The sequence below is a fragment of the Colias croceus genome, chromosome 23 (genome assembly GCF_905220415.1).
Source record: "Colias croceus chromosome 23, ilColCroc2.1".
Lineage (NCBI taxonomy): Eukaryota > Metazoa > Arthropoda > Insecta > Lepidoptera > Pieridae > Colias > Colias croceus.
In genome coordinates this window covers 2,094,906-2,113,021 of record NC_059559.1, presented here as the reverse complement: position 1 = coordinate 2,113,021, position 18,116 = coordinate 2,094,906, and the positions used below count along the sequence as shown (strand labels likewise).

The 18,116-nt window shown below is 35.3% G+C and overlaps 1 protein-coding gene across 6 annotated transcripts in view; it reads right to left on the bottom strand.

The window, feature by feature from the left end:
• The window catches only part of LOC123702464 (protein hu-li tai shao), a 91,762-nt gene that overhangs the window by 64,990 nt on the left and 8,656 nt on the right, over positions 1 to 18,116 (bottom strand). For all 6 annotated transcript variants that reach the window (XM_045650221.1, XM_045650225.1, XM_045650223.1 and 3 more), the window contains exon 2: positions 3,903 to 3,962. The gene's annotated coding sequence lies outside the window, so the exon portion shown is untranslated. The remainder of the gene's footprint in view (positions 1 to 3,902; positions 3,963 to 18,116) is intronic.

The window sequence follows — 18,116 nt, the reverse complement described above, 5'->3', positions numbered from 1 at the left end:
ATTTCTTTAGAACAATCTTGATAAAATTTCAAAAGCGCATCAGTTGTACCTGTCTAATTTGGTAAGTTATTGGCAAATAATTACAAAATATGTATTATCGATCCTTGATAAATAAGTGTACTAAGTTTGAATTAAATCTGTCCGGTAAAGGTGGGTCCAATACGAGTCTTTCAGTCGGTAACATACAAACATTTTTTTATTTTTTATGCTGCGATAGGGGAGCGCTTGGCCAGCACCTGACGACAGCTGAGATGTGGCCTAAGATGGAGCGTGCTTCCCTAGAATGTACCTGTTCACTCTCCCCTTGAAGACCCCCATATTGTACTCATCGGGGAACACAGATTCAGGAAGCATGTTCCAGTCCCCTAGCGGTTCGAATAAAGAATGTCGATCCGAACCGCTTAGTCCGGGTACATGGAACGTCAACCATGTGGCGATGCCAAAACAGGTGAAGCTAATAAAAGCGTGTTAAAAATTGACAAACTTACAATAACCTATACGAAATATTTGTAGGCGAAAGATTAAAAACATAACAGCACTATAAATAATTATTAATTACATGAAAAACAGTAAAATTGTTGTTTATGTTTATTTTACCTACTTTTCACTCTTAATCCTATAATTGGACGCCGATAAACTTCGATAATATGATTAATATATGGATTGTATTTCGTAATCTGCATTCTTGGGTCATTATTTAAGAACAAATAAATTATTAACATTAAAAATTAATTAATGTTCATAACTAATAACCAAACTAGATCATTTCTTAGATTCTTTATTAAAATGAAACTTAACTCTGGAAAAAGCCTGTATTTTATATTTCACTAGCTGCTCCCCGCGGTTTCACCCCCTTGGCTCCGCTCCTGTTGGTCGTAGCGTGATGATATATAGCCTTGAACCTTCCTCGATAAATGAGCTTTCTAACACTGAAAGAATTTTTTAAATCGGACCAGTAGTTCCCGAGATTAGCGCGTTCAAACAAACAAACAAACAATCAAACAAACAAACAAACAAACTCTTCAGCTTTATAATATAAGTATAGATTTCACTCAGGATTTTCTGACAGAGCAAAGTTTACCGACACACCCTGCTGCATCTCACCCTGACATTGAAAACCCGAAACACCACAGACAACATTCACGCAATCCCTGTACCGAACCATAAACAACAGAAAAGATAATCATAGAGCAGCGCAGAGACAAAACCGGAAACCGGGCGAGCCTACGGTCTGCGCGTTCGAATAGGGTTGTCACAAATACAGATTCGTGATATATTACACTCAATAATTATTGTAATATAGCTAAAGGTACGTTATAAAAAATTAATATTATTTGAATAATTTAAAATAATTCATCCGTAACTGTGTCTATAAGTTTTCTAATTAACTGTGAATGGCACGCACCCGCAACGCAACATTGAGAATATCAGAATAGACATTGATAAATCATTAAATATGCGTGTAAAAAGTTTGAATGAAATCTGTCCGTTTAAATTATAAAATATATTAAAATCGGTCAAATTTTGGTGTACATTATTGTACATTATTACATGTAAAAATAAATAATAATCGATATACCTTAAAAGAAAATAAAAATACACGCCTAAACTCATGAAATTGATCAGTACACATAGTTTGAATTAAACCTGTCCGATTATATCGAGTCAAAATTCACAATCGAGTCTAAACGACCCCTCTATACAAACATAATGGTGAAACTAACAAACAGGAGACAACCCTACATTCGAATCACCTGACGGAACGGCATTACGGTACGTACTTCCGGCGCGTTCCGCAGGACGCGACCAATTGGGAGCGCGGGAAGTTGCGGCGGGAAGATGCCCGAGTGTGGCATATTATGTCAATACTCCAGATCTTTTTTTTTAATCTACGCTGATATTGTGAGGCTGAAGAATTTATTTGATTTTTTTTTAAGATGCCGAGTGTGACATGACGTGTCAATTCTAGTATTTTTTTTTTATGTAAAAGGCTAATGTTGTGAGGCTGAAGAATTCGTTTTATTGTTTTTTAAAGCTGCCTGAGTGTTACTTCTGTCAATTGTCGTGTCGTTTTTTTTATCTACAGTAATATTGCAAGGGTGAAGAGTTTGTTTGATTGCCATTTAGCTGTTTAGTAAAAAGAGCAAGCTAATCTCTCGAAATTGTGGTACGAAAAGTGAAAAGTTATTTTATATTAGACTAGCTTCCGCCCACGACTTTGTACGTGCATCCCCGTTTTTCCCCGTTCCTACGTTATGACATCTACCTGCATGCCAAATTTCAGCCCGATACGTCCAGTGGTTTGGGCTGTGCGTTGATAGATCACTATATCAGTCACCTTTGAGTTTTTTTTATAGGTATTAGATTTGATTTATCCATTAACTGAAAAAAAGCTGGGTTAACTATATAATAATATCACGTCAATTTTAATACCAATAACAGCGGAGGTTGGGAAAAAAATGTTGCTAAAATAAGAAAAAATATTGAGAGCGGTTGTAGAGGCAATGGCAAGCTAGTTTTTGTTTTTTAAAAGTGACAGATCCGGTATCACAATATTCCAACAATATTGACCTGATTTTTTCTCGGTATAACATTTCAACTTTTATACTCGAGATGAATTTTCAATACAGCACCAACAATGAATGAATAATAAATGCATAAACGTCAACATTCTGAGTTATTACACTTGCATAGATAGTCACTATATCGTTGACCTATTTCCTTGCTTTAGTATCACAAAAAATATATATAACGGTCATATTTTCCACTGCAAATCCGCACTCATACATAATCATGTAAATGTGTATAATCGTACAACATCAATAGTGATGTCTGTCACGTAGAAATACCTAAGTGTGGTGGAATAACTATTAATATCGGTATTGAAAACGTCAACGCATAAATGTTTTTTCTTACAAACGTATTTTTGAACAGTTATTATAATCGCCTTAACTCTATGAAACAATTTTTTTTCCCAAAAACATAAATCTTCAATATTAATTGTCACCGTTTGATTCCTTTTGCAACAATTTTAACATTTCATAACCTTTGAAGCTATGCTGTGAAAAATGAAAATGGAATAGTCGTAAAACAGGACTTTTACTAATACCTACACTCTACAGTCAGTGTGCACGCTACTACTTTTAAAGCTAGCAAGTAGCAATTTAATATAAATCCGATATTTAGCATAATCTTCAATCACTATTTTGCTATTCAAACACACATCGCTCCAATCTCATTCCGGTACACATACACCGCTGCTACATCGTTACCGCAACCATACCGATATCCAAACCGTTACCAGTTTACCACTATCGTTAACGGTATCACCCCGTTGCGCGCACGTGCCCACACACCGTATAATCATCTCATTACCGTATACGCAGAGTATTTTGCAATTCCACAGCACGTATTGAAATGGAAATTAATACGGGACGACGGATAGCATAATTAATGCGCCCCGCTTCGCTCGAGAATGCGAAAATAAACGAGATTTCAATAATCGGTGTAATGGCGCGTGTTTGTTTGCGTTTTGACATGTGACGCTTCGCATAAGTGACACCGTTTTACGTACCAGTTGTTTTACACTGATACTCGCTTGTAATTGATAAAGACATTATTTGAGGGTAGTTGTAAAGCTCTCTTATATTTATAAGATGAGAACGAGGTCTAATTTTTTTAAAATACTTTTTTGTTGTTGTAATGTATGAATCAAGTTCATACTGATAACAGCTAATAAGTCGATTGTGGAATATAAATATCTATTAGGTTCCTAATTTAAATTTGAGGGTTGTTTCTTACATTATCATTTAATATGTAGTTTGGTAAGTTTTATTTATATTATTTCTTATCATTGTATATAGAGTTCACTACTAAAAATCTAGATATTATAAGATACTTACTCAGAAATTCGTAAACGCAATCTCCGATACACCTACACGCCTCTTAGATGCATGCACAACCTGGAATAAAAAGAAACGAGAAATTATTTAATGCAATTTTAAACATAATATTATACCGTTTGATTTACGTAATATATCGCAATTACCAATATAATTTTACACGGATGCAAAATATTTTCATAGGCCATTGCAAAGAGTGAATGGCTGATTGGCTATTAAAAGAAAATTTTACAACTCCCTGGGAGTTTCACTAGACTTATGAAATAAGTAAACGACAAAGAGAGTAACTACAGAATTTCTTGTCGGCTCTTCTCTAGGTATGTAAAACCTGCTTTCTGAAGCGGCGATTAAAAGTGTTTTGACGATTCAAAAGCGCATCTCAAATCTAGTTGACTGGTTATCGTGATCACAATGCAATATGAATACCAGTCAGGCGTAAACTGTCTGGAAATAAGAGGTCATAATACGGCCCCTGTTTGTGACGAACACTGAAGCCCTAATTCACGGCAAACATATTTTGTTAAGAAACACTTGAATCAATATGTTTGGGAGTTCCTGGTAACACTACCTGTTACCTACAGAGTAAATGAAGAACGTTGAAAATTGAAAATGCCCAAGAAACGTAAATTATGGTCATCAATTAATTTTATTGTAATAAGTATCCAATAGCCATTTGTTTACCATGCATACGAGGTATAGTGATAGTTCAATACAACAGTGATTCCAAGAACGATAACCATCGCGCTGCGCCTGCGCATGAGCCGCGTTCAATTGTTCGCCTGTACATCGTTTGTGCGGCACACGCTCCAGTGCGCACGCAACGCTGTGACGTCACTGTGTCAATCACATGACAGATCAGCTATTAGGCACTGTTTTGAATACTACTGTATTCACGACGATTAACGGAAGTTCGGTGCGGTGATTAATCATCATATGTAATTAACTAGTAACTACCCTCATTTATTGTTTATTGTTTTTTTGCTCGATGTGGAGTAGGAAGGTATGTATGTGTATATCGATATAGTAATGTGTTTACTGTCTACGACTTCAGACGTAAGTTCGGATTAATTGAATAATATTATGTAGTTACTTACTGTCTTGTGGGCCGTTTGGGATATTTTTGTGTGCTTTGAACAAAGAAGAGTTCTTGATAGATAGTCTGCCTCATCTATCGAGCCATTTTTTTTAACACACTGCTCAGGCATTTGACCACCATCTCACCTGATGGTAAGTGAAGATGCGGTCTTTCAGGTTAGCATGCCTGATCAGTAAGGTAAAGCCTATTCACTTTGGCCTTGAATAGATCCAAATTGTATCTATCGAGAAACACGGATGGCGGTAGGGAGTTCCACATCATCGCTTAATCCTGTCCATAATCAAGAGTAAAACCTTTTCGGCCGCTGAATTGATAAATCGTTTTTGTTGTTTTTAGAAAAAGGATCAGAAAGCATCGCAACGGTCGGTTCAACTAGTTAAAAGCATAACTTTTGCATATCTAACCATGATAATATCATATAACCCTCCCCTCACTACAGAGGCACAGGGCTACAAAAACCATGAACCTCCGAACTCAAAACCGGCCCACCAAATCGGCGAAGTTCATTCACCCCGGTGACGTCACAGCGGCCCATTGTCCGACGCCATGTTGAATTAGCATCGATGTGACTTCATTATTGATTCCATTTTTATGTATTGATATCTGTACAATACATATATATATCAAATTAGCTTGTGCGTTATAACGTACTAACTAGCTGTTTTTTTTTTGTTTGTGTGATGTCTCTCGATGTCAGCCAGAAGGGCTTATACATCTTAACGCGGACGCGTGGGTGAACAGAAGGTTCACCCTGGCAGCGACATGCGCAAGGGATACTAGCTGTACCGCGCGCGGGCGAATCCACAGACAAAAGCAAGTCTTTCTATAGCTTATAATTCTGGTACATGAGCCAAGACTGCCAAGTATCATAAAAATCTGTTCGGTGGTTTTCGGGTGATAAACTTATTGGTATTTCTACAGCTTATGTGTTGCTTGCTTGATGACAGCTCAAAGTCGAAAGTTCTAAGGTAACAATACTATCAAAAATAAAAAGCAAATTCGAAATGAGAACCTCCTCTTCTTTTGATGTAGGGAGGTTGAAATCCTTTTTTTAAGTCATATTAAGAACCTCCTCCTTTTTTGAAGTCTGTTGAAAATCTTTATTCCAATACCTAACGCGTATCAAGCCGAGCGCGTGCTCTATGAAGTAGACTGTAGAGTACATAACTACATATAATATTTACATACAAAAAAATACACAAGTACATTTTTTGCGATATCTACCGCTTACAATCCTTTTGTATGTGTGTACTGCATGAATCGGTAACTTTTGACAGGCAAAAGTGATCCATCATGGTCGAGTTTATTGTTTTTTCATTCGTTCTTTAGTTGATGAATGATGAACGGGTATTCAATGTACCGATTACAAGTTAACTAGCTGGAACCCGCGGCGTAACTCGCTTAAATAATGGCCATAAAGTTACAAATTTACGCTTTCATCTTAGTAAGATATTCATAATTATATTTCCTCCAATAAAACATTTTTATTTCCGGAACTACTGAACCATTTCAGACAATACAATCATTTTAAGAAAGTTTCGCTAAACGCAGATTTGATGTTATTTTCCCCTTAGACGAAAACCAGTCATTAGGTAGTTGCCACAGTAAAAAACAAAACTTGAATTAGTTCCTGAGATTAGCGCGTTCAAACAAACAAACTCGACAGCAATAATGACGTCACAGATGGCGCCACAATCAGCTGGCCGTAATTACACTCACTCTAATCACTTATTAGCCAACACTTGCATGTTAAATGTTAAGTTACGACCATCTAAGTGTCTAAGTAATAATATGTATAATTAACTGTGACTGGGTAGTACGTGTTTGTAATGAAACCGTGTGTTTGTATGTATGTACATACCTACGTTATAAGTAGGTTGATATCGAAAATAGCTGTAACGAATAATAACAAAATTTACTCAAAAAAGTAAGTTTTCCAGGATATTCGATCTGTTAAATATAAAGTTTGCATGAATATTAAGAAGTTTAAATAACACAAAAACTACAGAACTGATTTTTTAAAAATTCCTTCTAAATATAGATTATAAATTTATAACCTCAATATAACCTGCATTTACAAAGGTACACATACTATTTTTTATAACTGATGTGAGAAAATAAACTCTTTATTTTATCCTTATACTACTCCTCATACAAATATCACAAATTCACGAGCGAAACCACGTGCTAGCGCCACTATATTCGTGTGTTAAATATAGCACAGATAATAAATATATTTATCTCTCACGACAGCTGCCAACTCAAACAGTATACATTACATCGCATATTTAACTTCTCTGATAAATAATGTATTCAACATTATCACTTGACAAATTTTGAGATTTGAGGAAATTATACATAGCCTAGGTACTAGGATCGCATAATTATACGCAGGTACTCATCACTATAAAAACTCATACCCGTGTTCCACTGCAAGTATCGCGATCATACATTCGACAAATCCGCATTGTGATACGGGAAACAACGATATTTGTTTCATAAATCAATAAAAACAATAATTTAAATGTCTTTAGTGTAAGGTACTTTATAGAAATGTATAATTATTATGGGAGTAAAACGACATGTTGGCAAAGTATTTTTTCCAAAACGGCTGCAGCAATTTTGATAGAGCTTTCATCAAACTAACATAATACATATATGTATGTATAACTATTGCCTAACCTACTTCACTCCAACTTCTCCAACAATTGGGTTGTTACAAAAACATTTTCTCTTCACATGTACCAAATCTGTACCTACATAGTTGAAATCTAAAAATACCACACTGTGACGTCACCGCATCTAATCCTTATTCACATAGATAAAAATAATTAACACAACAACACCGACGCGACGCGACGGTGCAGTACAATGGCGTTATGCAACGCGTTGTGAATCAATGCGAGATAAGAGGTACAGTCGTGTGGGAATGTGCTATTATAATATTTTATATATATTTTAAAAATATTATAAAAAAAATATTATGCAATTATGATCAATAGTCGTTATGTTGTACTCTTGTGCTATACTAGCCGCTTATCCCATCGGAATTTCGTGAATAAATCTGTACTTATATAGAAAACAACAACATGTAGGTATACGGTATTATATTAATTTGAAAAAAAGCGATACCTGCAGGGGTCATTTTTAAATACGTACGAGTACGACACGAGAGTGTCGCGTTGTGTTCCAGCTTGTATCCAAAAGTTAGTCTGTCACTGAAACCTCTTCCCAGCGCTTTTCTCGACGAATGTACTTTATCAACACTATTACATAAACATTCGCAGCTGCGCCCCTATTTCCCTATTCGCAATTTAATGCACCATTTGATATTAAATAAATGTATTACTTGTAAAGAAAAGTATTTCTCCCAATCAATAAATAATAATTTATTATTATGGGACAATTTTTATCACAGAAATATTATATAACAAATTCTAACAACCCGATGACCCCTTGGTCACACACCATCACTGCATAGTATATAAAACAAAGTCGCTTTCTCTGTCCCTTTGTATGCTTAAATCTTTAAAACTACGCAACGGATTTTGATGCGGTTTTTTTGTAGAGTATAGATAGATATGGATACGGATAGAGTGATTCAAGAGGAAGGTTTTAGTATATAATTTATTAGGTTTTAGTCAAAGATGGCGAAGCCGCGGGCGGTAAGCTAGTAAAATATAATATTTAAAAAAACAATACGATACATTCACACGTACCTACCTACTTATAATATTGTAAATAGGTCTATCTTAGAAGTAAAACTGTACCTTTCTTTAATAATTAAATAGTTGCATATATATATTAATATAAATCCAAACACATTTCTGATTCACTGCACAATTATTCTCTCTTATCGAAACTAAACTTCCCAGAAAATAATGAAAGAAAACATTTGACAAAACGTACGTATTTCCATATCAAAAAATACAAAAGGTTAACCTTCAAAAACGCCAAGATAAAGTTCCCTTGAACATTGAGATAAGCCAAACCCTTATCAACCACACTTCTTCGTTGAGATAACGGTGCATTCAAATAAAATGTCACAATGTTATATTTGAAGTAGATACATAAAAGAAAGTACCTAGTATTTTTTATGAGTCAGACTTACAAATCAATTGCACTTAATTACTAATTGCTGTCAATAATAAGTAATAATACCAGTATTAACTAATTCATAATTAAAAAAATATATAATTATTTCACTGTTTGATATATACGGGATCGCTGAGTGATATACCCTATCCGTATACATAATATTATGCACCACAGGAAAACCGGTGCGGACCCGTAATGTGCGTTGTAAATAATAAATATAAATACCTATAAAAATTTCACACATACCACAATCGACTCTTATCAGCACAGCACATTTTAATACCTCAAACACATCAACATCTCAAATTGTATAAGCGTCGAAACTAACGACAGATCCATCAAACATTTCTACCGAAAGCTATAAATTTCCTGTACCTACCTACGTTACAAATTACAATAAACCTACCCACAAAAAAAACTATCAAAAAACCAGTCACCGACTCCCAACTATATGGGAGTCGATAGACTTTTTTGCCAAACCGACCGGAATTTCCAGTCTCCCCAAATCCTTGCTAGAGCGAGATAGAGCTATATGCGTGAAAGGGAGATCCTATGGCCGTTAAACGTTTACAGCATTCGATGTCCCGTGTTTATTTTTGACTTTTTGAATCGAGTACAGACATTGAAAATGTAGTCTACTGTTGTGTTTTGAAACTGTCCTGGATGATTTTATTTTGTGAACATACTTGTTGCTTTTTGAAATTAAAAATGAATATGTACTTTGAGACCAATAAGAGGAGCAAATGCCCAGTTTATTTTATATTGTATTGTCCTTATTCTTTGTAGTAGGGAGCATTTAATTTAAATTATCAAAATAATAAGCAATTATATTTATGGTTTTGATATGGTATTATAACTTTTCCATAATCAACTCGAAATAAAAATATTTTTGAAGTGAAACTTATTTAGACGCATTGAGAGTAAAATTTCAAGGTCACGTCATAGCAATATCATCACGTTATGGAGTAAGGCGACGATTTTGGTATCTTTGAATCTTTGCCAAAGATGTTTCACTTCTGACACGTGTGCTCGGCACACGCTCTTGCTTTTAAAACAGACTTCTATAAGAAGCGCATTTTAATCGTCATGCAGTTAGCAAAAACTTTACGTGTAATAGATCTCCTGTTTGAAACAAATGTCATGTGAGAGCATAAAATATTATCTTGAGAAATCACAGAAAAAACTACACAATAGCGTATTATGACTGCATGAAAATATCTAACAATGTATAAAAAATTAAAGATTCACGGAATATGATGTCATGTGTACGATCTGTATCAACAATTTTAAAATTTGTATTTTATATTTTGTATCTGATTTTGTTATTTATCCTCAATTTAAAAAATCTTAATATATATAAATCTCGTGTCACAATGTTTGTCCTCAATGGACTCCTAAACCACTTAAACGATTATAATAAAATTCGCACACCATGTGCAGTTCGATCCAACTTGAGAGATAGGATAGTTTAAATCTCAAATCGTTTCAGAGAAAGCGGGCGAAGCCGCGGGCGAAGCCGCGGGCGGTAAGCTAGTAACAATATAAATATGGTCTTTTTATATGGAGTATTAAGAAATTATACTAAAACATCGACATAGTTATTCATAAAAAAAGTGGAGTCCCGTGTGGGGTAGTGGGGTAACGGGCAGATGCATTATTCATACATCTGTTTCACTGATTGGTTTTCTTTAGGGACAAGTAGGTGATCAGCCTTCTGCGTCCTGCCAGACCGAAACATTTTTTTCTTTGTCTCCACCAGGAATCGAATCCGTCCTGGGTTCGATTCCTGGTGGTCCTATGTTCTACGCAGTGCACATGCGTCATCCACTATATCAAGTAGGCAGTCATGTCTATAGGTACCTATATTAAAATTTAATACGAAGTGGGTCGACTACTCATATGTATTTTATAGCGCTCCCTACACGTATCGCGATGATACATATTACATCGTTGTTTCCCCTGTACAATGCAAAATTTATGTTTCATTTCCATTCATATAGGTCTACATAAATCTATAAAACACATGCGCAAAGCATCACATCATACGGGTTACAGTTTGTTATATAAAATGCTTCTAAATCTACCTACAGCCAGCAACAACCAGCAACTAACATCGGCCCAATGACAAGATTTTTCAATCTACAAAAAATTTACCCAAAGGCTTACGAGTCATCGGACCAGTACATAACACGGACAGAAAACTAAATGAGAAAGCCTAAAGCGATAGATCTCAAATCTTTTTTTTTTTTTTTTAACGTTGGGAAATGCTTTTACGCATCCCCCTCTACAGTTTTGCTGTATGAGGGGGGGGACCCGACCAAGCCCATAAGTTGGCAATAGGTGACTTTATCGAAAATGATAACGCCACCATATTACGGTGCTATCCGCCTTCTGTCACAGGGGGGGCCGGTTTACTTGCAGCGAGCATAACTGTAGTATGCTCGTCTCTACGTAAGCCTCCCCCTGTGTTTGTTCGCATTAATTTAAGGCTGACGTTCGACGTAGAGACGTCTGCGTCTGCCTGGTTGACGTCGGCGCAGAGGGTCAGCCGCTGGGTGATAGATCTCAAATCTATATCATAGTGAATCAATGGTGTCACACTCTATAGACTTTATACCCAAATTCTATACTCTGCTCCTGTTTGTCTTAGCGTAATGATAGCCTATAGCCTTCCTCGATAAATGGGCTAACACTGAAAGAATTTTTTAAAGACCAGTAGTTCCTGAGATTAGCGCGTCCAAATCAACAAACAAACAAACTCTTCAACTTTATAATATTAGTATAGATAAACCAAACCTTCTTGATCTAAATAAAACTGACTCGAAAGCAAAGGCATCCAGCAAACGTGGTCCACGCGTGGCCCAGACGTTTTCCGCCCATCGCCCGACCTTGCCACCACTTACGCGAACCGCGCTCACTTGGTCACTGATATCATCATTATGACATCATGTCACTCGCTGCTCTTGAATTCAATTTGCGGATCTGCGCCTTTTATACTAAAGTAGACACTTGGAGATGTTTTGAATAGCGTTAGTAGATATATAATAAAGATGTATAATGGTACCTATTCTTGAACATCTATACCTATACTAGTGGTTCGCCCCGGCTTCGCCCGTGGTACCTACATGTTTAAACTATCCTATCTCTCAAGTTGGATCGAACTGCACATGGTGTGCGAATTTTATTATAATCGGTTAAGTGGTTTAGGAGTCCATTGAGGACAAACATTGTGACACGAGATTTATATATATTAAGATTAATACAACTGCAGATAGAAAATGTGAAATTTCGTCGAGATGATATTTTAATTTAGCAAGGAATAAGATACATTTTTGAAGATTATGTTACTTGTTGTTTCTTCGAAATATACAAAAAGGGGAATGGCATGATGATTGACTGTCTGACATTTCAACGCCCAACTATGTATAACTACTATGAGAAACTTGAAATTTTGCACCATACTGTTTATGTACATACTCGATATCATGTGCTTTTTTAGAATACGAATAATATTGAATGACAATTTAAACGAACTTATATCTTGATAATGTGAACTATATAAAAACATTCTTCATTTTCATCCTTGGATAACATTGCACTTTTTCGCGCAGACACATTTGCTAATATCACGTTGTCCTTCTCTATAAACATCGTTGATATATTCCGGTCATATGACTTGCTAAATCTATCATTTGTCTGCGAACAATATACCTAAGTATATAAGATAATGTGTAGTGTACATACATAAACGAATTAAAACACTGCAGTTTTTAGAAGCAGATTTATAAAAATTGTTTTGAAAAATTACCTATTTTTTAAGCAAACAAAATATTCTCGTAATATATCGTTTTAATTCATTTGATACACTAATAAAATTAGGATCTAGAGTGGCTTAGGCTACTCTTTACCACGATAGGCACAACATCTATTTCCCAAGGGAATTTCCTTTGAAGCTGCTCGCGGAAAGTTAGTACCTACATATTATATTACTAGCTTTCCGCCCGCGTTTCAAAGAAAAACCCGCATAGTTCCCGTTCCCGAGGGATTTCCGGGATAAAACCTATCCTATCTCTCAAGTTGGATCGAACTGCACATGGTGTGCGAATTTTATTATAATCGGTTAGGTGGTTTAGGAGTCCATTGAGGACAAACATTGTGACACGAGATTTATATATATTAAAGAAGATATAAATGTTCAATACATTGATATACAAATAACACACATCTAGAGCTGATATATATACGTGTGTATGACCGATAAGGTGCGTTCACCAATCAACTATCGCTACGATATCTGTTGACCAAATAATTCGTGTCGAGATAGCGTTGTTTAATTAATGTTTTTCTTATGTTGTACACATTATATCTATGTTTTTTTTTTGTAAATTTAAGTAGGTATATTGTATTAACTGCTTGGTGGAGCCAACAGTCACGTGATCCCGGGTAAATAGAACACATTGTGCTAATGCAGACTATAATTTATTTTCATCCAATATCATACAGATACGATCACCGGTTTTTGTGTGAAGTAGTAATAAACATACATCCACAATACATATGTTCCTTTATATTATTAGTCTAAACTTTTTCTCATAATATATCGAAGGATGTATTCACCCTGAACCAACCTCTGAACGATTCTGAATCGAATGAATGAATGAGATTTGGCACAACATCTGCATATAATCTGGATTGACATATGGTCTATTTTTATCCGGGTACCATACTTCATGATATATGGACTAATATTGTTGAGGAACGATCTTTTCTTAAATTCTTGTATATCATAGTTTTTCGGGAACACTTTAGCATCTACTAGCCGTGCCCTGTGGTTTTACCCGCATTACTCCGCTCATATTTGTCTTATTGTGACGTTATATAGCCTGTAGCCTTCCTCTATTCGTGGGCTATCTTACACTGAAAGAATTAATCAAATTTTCGCGTTCAACCAAACAAACAATCTCTTCAAATTCAAAACGCTGGCCAAGTGCGGCTTAAATTAAGTATGGATAAGTAATATTAGTAAATATAAATTGTACTACACTTACATTCACTTACACTTCAATGTTAACACAAGAGATGCGAATAAAACACTCATTGCATCAGCGCATTGCGTAAAACTCCGAGATTTTATCGTTTTGCCATTTAACTGGGAACGGGTCAGATACGGCACGCTCTATACAGATAGATATACTTTTAAATACAGATATCATATACTATCCTTAATAACTACTAACTAGTGTGCGTGTTTCAACAGTATTGTGTCCAAATTATTATGCCCGAAAATCTGCAATAGGTATATAAAACGAGAGAAAAATTTTACTCTCAACGCGCCTAAAGAAGTTTCATTTTAAAAACAATGATATGTACAGTATTATCATCGAAGGGGGAGCCAATCATATGTGCCTACCTACAGAATATGTTAGGGTATTAGCTATAACTTTTTAAAACGACGTACCTAGTCCAAGTCAAATGTAATCCCTCCTCTGAATTGATTTTATTGCCCTACTTTGTCCTACAAAATGACACTACATATTTCCTAGTCCATTACGCCATCCTACTTAACGTAATTATAATATATCTTTTCACACAGCATCAGACCTCAAATCTCTCATTGGATCCCCGCAGAAAACCGGCTCCAACACAACTCGCTTCATATCTGTGCGCGGGCGCACATCCGATCGCAAAATTTAACGGTACAACATTCGAGGTAGCTATAAAGTTATAAACGTTCTTTTCAATATTTAAATTGAATAAAAATAATATTCTCCTTTTACGTAAACACGCTTAAGTACCTACCTACATAAACGTTTCTGTTGTATGTAAAGATGTAAATAAAGAATATGATTATTAATATAAAAAAATATATGAATCATTCTATTTAACCCATTGACCACCACCGAGCGGCCCAATGAGACCACGACACAATAGATTTTCTATTGTGTCTGTGATTCCGGGGGCTGAGGCATTAAGTTTGCTTTGGTTAGAACAAGTTTCAACAACGAATACTATGTATTGAAGATTACGAAATTAATCTTCAAAAAAACAGAATATGTTGAAAAACTAGATGTATGCGTTTGAGTTCGTTCGATCACTCCAATGCAATACAATAAATTCAAATGACCAACGAACCAAATCCAAATAATTTACATACCCTAAATTCTAAATGAACGATCACCACCCACTTAAAAAGCACCAAATTACGAAAATCTAGTTTCCAATGGGAGCAATCGAAACTAAATTATGTTGGTCGTTATTTATAAACGCAATCTAAGAATAATATTATTTACTAAACACGAAAGTAATTCGCATCGGCTCAATTTGGCGGGGGGCCAGGGGTTTGAGTCAGGGTGGCCATGACATGGCGTGTGTGCTTTTATGTCGAGGGTTCATGGGTTCCCAAGTATACTGTTAAATCGCCTTCTATCTAAGCTAATATCATAAACCTGAAGAGTATGTTTGTTTGAACACGCTAATCTCAGGAACTTCTGGTCCGATTTGAAAAATTATTTCGGTGTTAGGTAGCTCATTTATCGAGGAAGGCTATAGGCTATATATACGCTATTCAAGAGGAAGGTATTAGTATATAATTTATTAGGTTTTAGACAAAGCGGGCGAAGCCGCGGGCGGTAAGCTAGTATATTATAAGTAGGAGGATATGACAATAGTTATGAAAAAGGTTGAAAAGCACTGCATTTGTAATACAAACACATTCAAGTTCTTCTCATATTAAATAATTTAATATTACAAAATAAAAAACAGTAACGTAACGGCACCGGTTTCCGACTAGCCTCCTCTATCCGACCATTTTGATTTTTATTTGATAAAACGTTTAAAATACGCGCGACACTCGTGAAACTGAAGGCTTTCGATTCAATCACTTATCGTACGTCATCTGTCCAAAATTGGGTTTCAAATTTTAACCGACATTTCGTCAATCCAAGAAAAGCTAGGCGAGGGTGTAGTTTGTATTGAATTGAATGCGAAAAAAACATAAAACGGTGAAAATAAACATTTGGATTTTTACGCTAAATACTCTGGTAAGTTTGTGGTTAATTTACTTTGAACGTTTTATTGGTGTTTTAAATTATTAATTTTAAAATATACATGCAAAGATAGCGTGTTTTTATAGGTTTTTTTGGACAAATAATTATGGACGGAATGAGGAGCTTTTCAAAATAACAACATTCCGAAATCCGACCGAATCGGTCGGTAAACGGAATTTCGCACTTTGTAAAAGAAGGTAATTATCTATTAAGCATGTTGTTTTGTGGAGGTTTCGTATTAAGTTATTTATTCTAAACGCTATGCTTACATACTACACCTGTATGCGACCAATGCTAACTTTAATGGATTATTTGTAATATACGTTTTAACTGACACTCTTTTTTGATTTTTTCGTTATTCATTTACAAAGACCGGTCTGGTTTAAAACCCCTATATTTTACGTTTATGACACATAATTGCATAACTACGAAATTGTGAGATCTTTATAAGTGTACATATGAAATAGAAATGAACTAAAAATGAATATCAATTTCGGTTTAGAGGCTTTATTACGCAAATTTAGGTTTGGTCGGAATCTAGGTGCGATATATTTCCCTGTTTCCGTCCAACTGGGTTGCTTTTGCTTGCGCTGTGCTTGAGTGAAATTGCATGCGTTTATTTCAGGTCATCATCATGAGTAATAAAAAAGAGGCTGAAGTATTCTCATTAGCTGAAATAATACTTTTGGTGAAATGGATTTTAGAATTGGGCAAAGTAGTCAATGGGACATTCTAATTTAGTGTGGATGATCAGTGAGGCATATTATGAGTTTGAGTTTGAGTAAATGTAATTTTAAACTACTACAGTCTAACATAGTTAGTTTTTGTTATTATAATAAATGCTCAAATATTATTTAAAACTAGCGGTCCGCCCCGGCTTCGCCCGTGGTACATATTTAAAATATCTCTCCATAAGAACCATCCTCGTACTTCAAGTAATATAATAAAAAAAGAATTATCGAAATCGGTCCACGCGTGATGCAGTGAAAAGACGAAACGGGTTTTTACGAATTTCCATTGTATTTCTATTATCATAAGGTTGATTTTAGTAGAAAATATTTGACTGGTCGGAATCTAGCTACTCAGTGGTCGGAAACACGTGTATTTGTACTCAGTCGGTCGGAAAATGGTGCTTTCAGTTAATTTCCAGTCGTGACAGTTAAAATCCAAATTTAGGTAATAAAAAGCCATTATGAAATACAATTATGTGCATATTTTAAAATATAAGTTCGTAATCTTTCATAATATCATTTTTTCTTATGACCTCTAGAGTATTTAATTTATCTTTTAAAGGATTCATTTAGCCGTATCAATCAGTGGTCGGTATTCGGTGCCATTACGTTAATTCATGTTGACCGTTTCGCCCACTTGGAATCGGAGCAAAAATGTGCATAATCGGTTAATCCTGATAATAAAACTATCTGTGCGCAAAATTTCATCCATAACGAATCAGCAGTCTTGCGTGAACTATTTAGTTTCGCGATGGTCTATTTTATATGCTTTGTTAGGGTCACCAGTTCGATTTGAAATTTAACTAGTTAAAACTTTTATCGACTGTGACAAAGGATTTTTCTAAAAAGCGACACCAAATTATTACTTTTTTTTGTCTTTTGGCAAACACTCGTCGCTAATTCACTGCTCGAAATGTAAGATTGCATGGAGAAATGAAAATATTACAGGAACATCCACAAAGAAATTCTGGTTCTCTTCTTCTAATGAACCCCCAAGCGACAAAACAGCAAGCAAACCCAGCAAGTATTAGAAAAACCTTATAGGCACATGTACCGATATTATAAATTTGAAAGTGTGTTCGTTTTTTTTTTGTTTTACGTCGCAAAGGAGCTGAGCCTTTAGACAAGTGGCTTTCTATTAGCGTAAAGTTTAATAGAATAGATTAAGAATGTATGAGATTGACGTAAGCTGTAGACAAACGTATCTCCAGCTTACGTCAATCTCATACATTATTAATCTATT